This window comes from Rhinopithecus bieti, unplaced genomic scaffold (assembly GCF_001698545.2).
Source record: "Rhinopithecus bieti isolate Rb0 unplaced genomic scaffold, ASM169854v2 scaffold_41912, whole genome shotgun sequence".
Lineage (NCBI taxonomy): Eukaryota > Metazoa > Chordata > Mammalia > Primates > Cercopithecidae > Rhinopithecus > Rhinopithecus bieti.
Window position 1 is genome coordinate 137,142 of NW_016816900.1, and position 5,496 is coordinate 142,637.

The 5,496-nt window shown below is 45.9% G+C and overlaps 1 pseudogene across 1 annotated transcript in view; it reads right to left on the reverse strand.

Moving 5' to 3' along the window:
• The window catches only part of LOC108517511 (60S ribosomal protein L19 pseudogene), a 28,981-nt pseudogene that overhangs the window by 22,485 nt on the left and 1,000 nt on the right, over positions 1-5,496 (reverse strand). The window contains exon 2 of the transcript XR_001882124.1: positions 3,617-3,804. The product of XR_001882124.1 is annotated as a 60S ribosomal protein L19 pseudogene (transcript). The remainder of the gene's footprint in view (positions 1-3,616; positions 3,805-5,496) is intronic.

Below are 5,496 nucleotides of genomic sequence, written 5' to 3' on the forward strand. Positions count from 1 at the left end.
TAAAAAAAAAAAAAAAAAAAAAAAAAAAAAAAAAAACTAGCGGGGCGAGGTGGCAGGCGCCTGTAGTCCCAGCTGCTTGGGAGGTTGAAGCAGGAGAATGGCGTAAACCCGGGAGGCGGAGCTTACAGTGAGCTGAGATCCGGCCACTGCACTCCAGCCTGGGCGACAGAGCGAGACTCCGTCTCAAAAAAAAAAAAAAAAAAGCTTTAGAAAATAAGAAATCCTGTGGAATTTTGGCACTGGTATGATTTTCCTCTCTAAGAGATAGGAACAACTTTTTAACACTTTTGTGTTAGCTCATAATACCCTGAAAAATGTGAGGCATCTCACTTTAGTTCTCCAGGGACAAATGGACAAAGTTCATAGACGGGTGATTTGGTTTCATTGTCTGGTGAGATGCCTGGGGAAATTACATATCATGGCTCAGTGATGGCCCCAAAAGGAGGTTGTTTGAAGTTTTAAAAATATCAGCGAGCCCACGAATGCAGGCCAATCAAAGGATACTCCTTGGAGGGAGGAGGGGCCGGGCCAGAGGCCACAAGTCAGCTCTGTTATACCCAGTAAATACTATCCCTGGGTACAACATGAATTCATATATCCAGTGGGGGCTCTTTCATTTAATAAATAATTGTTGAACTCTCACTGTAGGGGGTGCATTTGGAGGTTGGGTAGCATAAGGTAGGGGCTCAGTGAGGGCCCTTCCCCCTCTCAGGGCAGATATGGCTCATCCACGACAGCTCACCTCCCCGCTCACCTCAGGCAGCCTGAGTGCTTTTCTGTCTAACATTTTAAGCTCCTGCTCCCACTGTCCCCACCATACTCAAGACTCATCTCCTGAGAGCTAGCCCTGCCAGCAGAGCCCCCAAAATGGCAGCTCAGGCTTACGACTATCCATGTCCCAAGCCAGAGACCACCAGGGCCACACCTGGAGTCAAAGTTGGGTGTGTTACCTGCTGCAGCTTAGGAGACCACAGGCCATGGAAAGCCATGGTGCTCCCAGTAGGAGGATGTGGAGGTGATTGTGATCAGGCCCCAGCTGGGGCCGGATGCTCTTGGGAGGAGTTAAAGAAGCAAGGGCTGTTGCAGATGACTGAGCATTTGAAGCAAACTTATCCTGCAGACCATAGTGTGGGTAGATTTGGAGACATGGAGGCATTGTCTGCTGTGCATGGCTCTGCTGAGGAGACCAGCACGAATGAAGTATTCATACTCTAACTGTTACCCAGAGGTCTTCTTTACCTGTCTCTATATACCCAGAACAGCTGGAAAATGCTTTATTAGGCCATGCTCCCCTCTCACTGGGACTCAAACAAGCCTTCTCTTGCCGCACAGTTTACTTTTTTTAAAAAAGAGTGCATTATGCAAAATGCCAGGGAACAATCAACATGTTATTTCTGCTCCACAATTATTTTAGATATTCTCTGATGGGTGGGCTCTGATATTTAACCTCTTACCTATATTTACCTCCTATTTGTTCTTTTGCTTCGATTAACTCAGAATATAATTCACAATCCCCGAACCTACAGGCCTGTTACTTACTATGCTGTTCTTTCTAAAACTTACGAGGTTCCCCCATGCAAACACGGTCTTGGCTTTTAAAGCAGATGTTTTACACAGGGGGAAAGTAAGTTTCAGACAGAGTTACTCAGCTACGGGCCACTGATACACTCGTTAATCATCACGTGGAGAAAATCACCAAGATTAACACGGGATGATGGCAGGGCTTGAGTCTTTCCTGGCCATAGTGGGAAAGGGATTAAGCATGAATGAGAACTCCATTGTCTAGACCCCAAGCCTGATAGTTCCAAAAATGTCTTCAGCCAAACACAGCCTTTACAGCCTTAGTTAGTGGGAATTGTCTCCAAACTTGTCAGATAAAAAAATTAAAGTAACATAAAACAGAGGTATTTCATCTCTTTCTGTGTATATGTTTATATGTATATATGAGATACACACAGCGGAAGATGTATATGTGAGTTTCTTAAATAATTGATGCTCCAATTAAATGATGTGGTTGCCTGCTTTCCTAGAATGAAAAATGGACAAACAAATATTATTTCTTAAATTCTTAAAAGTTTTATTGTCATAAAAAATTAGCCGGGCATGGTGGCGGGCACCTGTAGTCCCAACTACTTGGGAGGTTGAGGCAGGAGAATGGTGTGATCCTGGGAGGTGGAGGTTGCAGTGAGCTGAGATTGTGCCACTGCACTCCAGCACTCCAGCCTAGGCAACAGAGCGAGACTCCATCTCAAAAAAAAAAAAAAAAAAAAAAAAAAAAGTTTTATTGTCATGAAGAACGGTAATATTTAGCCATTTATTTTTCTATCTAATGTTGTCAGTTAGAATGATCTCAGATCAATTGTACTAAAACTTAAATCAATGATTTTGAAATATGACCTTCAAAATTTACTTTATAATCAATAATACCAAAGAAAAGCAATTTCTTTAGTTACTTTTGAATACATTTTACAACCAACTCATTCTGGCATTTCACCAGAAACCACACAATTCAAAACAAGAAAGGCTTCCTAGAGTTTTTAAAAATATTGCTAAGTTTTGTTGGTCTTCATAAGGAGCTAGAATTGCTGCTTTGAAATATCCCTAGATCATGACCATTTCAAACACTGGGTATGAGTCAAATTTTCATTTGTCCATATAATGAAGAAGATACCAGATTGACAACACCCTTCATCTGGCTTGAAGGGGACCTCCAAGTCCACCTGTGTGCAGAGGTGAGAGCCGCTGCCCAGAAGCTTAGTTGGGCTCCTCACTTTCTACCAGATGAGGACAGACCCAGCTTAGAAGTCACAGTGCTCGCCCTGCAGCGGAGCCCTGTCCATGCCCCAGCAGGTCAAGAGGTCAGGGCCCAGGGAATGACGTCTTGCAGGGGTGCCAGGCAGAGGCTGGTGAAATGAAGGGAGTGTGACTATTTTGGAGAAAGCTCAGGTCCCCCTTACGTGACAGGTTATCCTGGTAGCTTCTGTGGGTACAGGCAGCAGGCTTCTGGGACAGCACCAGGGACCCCCTGCAGGTCAGACACTGGCAGAGAGGCTGACAGGACAGGGAGACGGGGAAGGGGCGTTTTTGTGAAGGTGGTGGCTGGTGGCCGGTGCCTCCCCGTCCGTGGCTGTCACACCACTGTGAGGTGGACGGAGGATGCCCATTGTGGCAGCACAGTCCATAGGAAGGGGAGGCACCATTCCCATTGGATTCATGGGAAATTTGAGGTGCAGAGCGTAATAAATGGCTTATTCTGAAGATGAGAAACATCTTCTGCCCATATCTCTACCACTGGCAGTCGGGCTGGCTCTCCTCAGTTAGAGCTGCGCATCCACCGCAGGGCTGGACCCGCCATGCAGCCTTCCTGAGCCTCCAGTTAATTGCTCAGCTTCCAGCCTCTGGGCGGCAGTGTGCGGTGCAGGAGCGGCTGAGCGCTGGGCTTTATTACGAGTCCTACAACCCTGCCACGTGCTGAGGAGAGGAGAGAATCCAGAGTGGATTGATGCTCTCTTTCCCACTCACAGGGGTTGTTGCTTTAACACCTCAGGGTGGTCGCCCTGTTCCGAGTGATTCGTAACTAGTTACAGGATGCAGCATGGCCCTGCCTAAGGCACACTTCCTCGGAGAATCTTCTCTCTGTGCTCTCAAAGGCGCAACGGGTGAAGACTTTGACCGGAGATGCACTGCTGTCCACAGCGCGGAGGCTCTGGGGGCTGAGCCTGAAGCAAGGAGCTTCCAGGGCAGAGCCGGGAGATGAGGCAGGAAGCATCTTCTTGTTCACAGCCCTTTTGTCCTCTAAACATGCTCCGAAAAGGAACGGTCACTCTTTACATTTGCTAGAACCAAAGATTCTAAAGCATTAATTCTTCTTCAAAACCAGCCCCCCAAAGGAGGCTCAGAGTAAAAAAGGTAAAGAAAGTCATTGGAAGCACATTTGTACTAAAGCCTCGTCTCATGTCTGGTTGTCTTCATGGCAATCGGGCCAGCACTGGGGAAGACCACCTGTGTTTGTCATGGCAGTGGGATACAGTGGGCAGGCTGATGTTCTCCCGAAACAGAGCAAGTCCCCAACCTGCAACTGTGCTCACGCCCATCCTCCTGTCCAAATGAAGGATGTGGGAAGGCCAGAGTGAGTGGTAGCCTTCCCCAAGTTTTACACATACGCATCTCAAAATACACAGAGATAGGCACTTCACGGGAAGCTGCATCCATACTCAGCAGTGTTTTATTTATTTTGGAATTTTAAATGCCATTAAAGAAAGAAAGGTTAGGTGATATGGTTTGGATCTGTGTCCCCACCAAATCTCATGTCAAATTGTAGTGGTTGGTGTTGAGGGTAGGGCCTGGTAAGAGGTGATTGGATCATGGAAGCGAAGTTCTCATGAATGAGTTAGCACCATGCCCTCGGTGCTGTTCTCGTGATAGTGAGTGAGTTATTGAAAAGTGGGCAGCACCCCCACCCTCTCTCTCTTCCTTCTGCTCTGGCCATGTAAGACATGCTTGCTTCCCCTTCACCTTTTGCCATAATTGCTCCCTGAAACCTCCCCAGAAGCTTGGCTTTTTACCAAAAAGTTCCCTAAGACCTCTCCAGAAGCTCCCCAGAAGCTGAGCAGATGCCAGTCATGCTTTTTGTAAAGCCTGTAGAACCATAAGCCATAAACCTCTTTTCTTTATAAATTGCCCTGTCTCAGGTATTTCTTTATAACAATGTGAGAAAATACTAATACATTAGGTTGTTCAAAAAGAAAATTTAAAGAGCACTGAATAAACATGAGTGTGGCACGAGTTGCTGAGGGTCACGCCCTCAGGATGAGACAGGTGGTGGTTCAATTCTTGAATTCCAGAAGTTGTACAAAGCATTTCTGATCTATCACTAGATGTTTTCTCTGGCTACAATGTATTTCTTTACCAAAAGATTTTAAATAACTGACTTTATCAGTTACTATCCTGATCAGGAAGATCTAAAGTCAGTTTTAATAATGCACAGATAAGCACTGTTCAGATAACTCATGAATTGCACTGGCCTTTTAAATAATTAAAATATTTCCATCTCAAAATTAGTTTGATGCAGACCCACATCTATGAATGGCAAAACCAAGCTACTAGGAGCCCACAGAACGATGGGGACACCCAAGTCTGTGTCAACTTTTTTCCCCAGGCAGAAGTTACTAGAACGTGGTTCCAGTACAATCAGCTCAAACCAGGCTGAGATTGAACATGCCACATGCCACACTACACCCAAATCATGTTCATAGATTTGCAGTGTTCAGCAAATTAGGGATGCCCTTCTCTGAGTTTTACAAGAAGCGCCAAAATGTGTGCATGAGCAGCGTAAAGACCCCGCCAATGGAGATGAATGGAGGAGGAGGGGGCAGGCTGGAGTCGGGGAGGGCGGGCGCTGCAGCAGCCTCTGCTTACTTGGAGAATCGGCCCATCCATCCTCCTTGATTAGTCTCTGAAATGACCTGAATTTTTTTTTTTTTTTTTTTTTTTTTT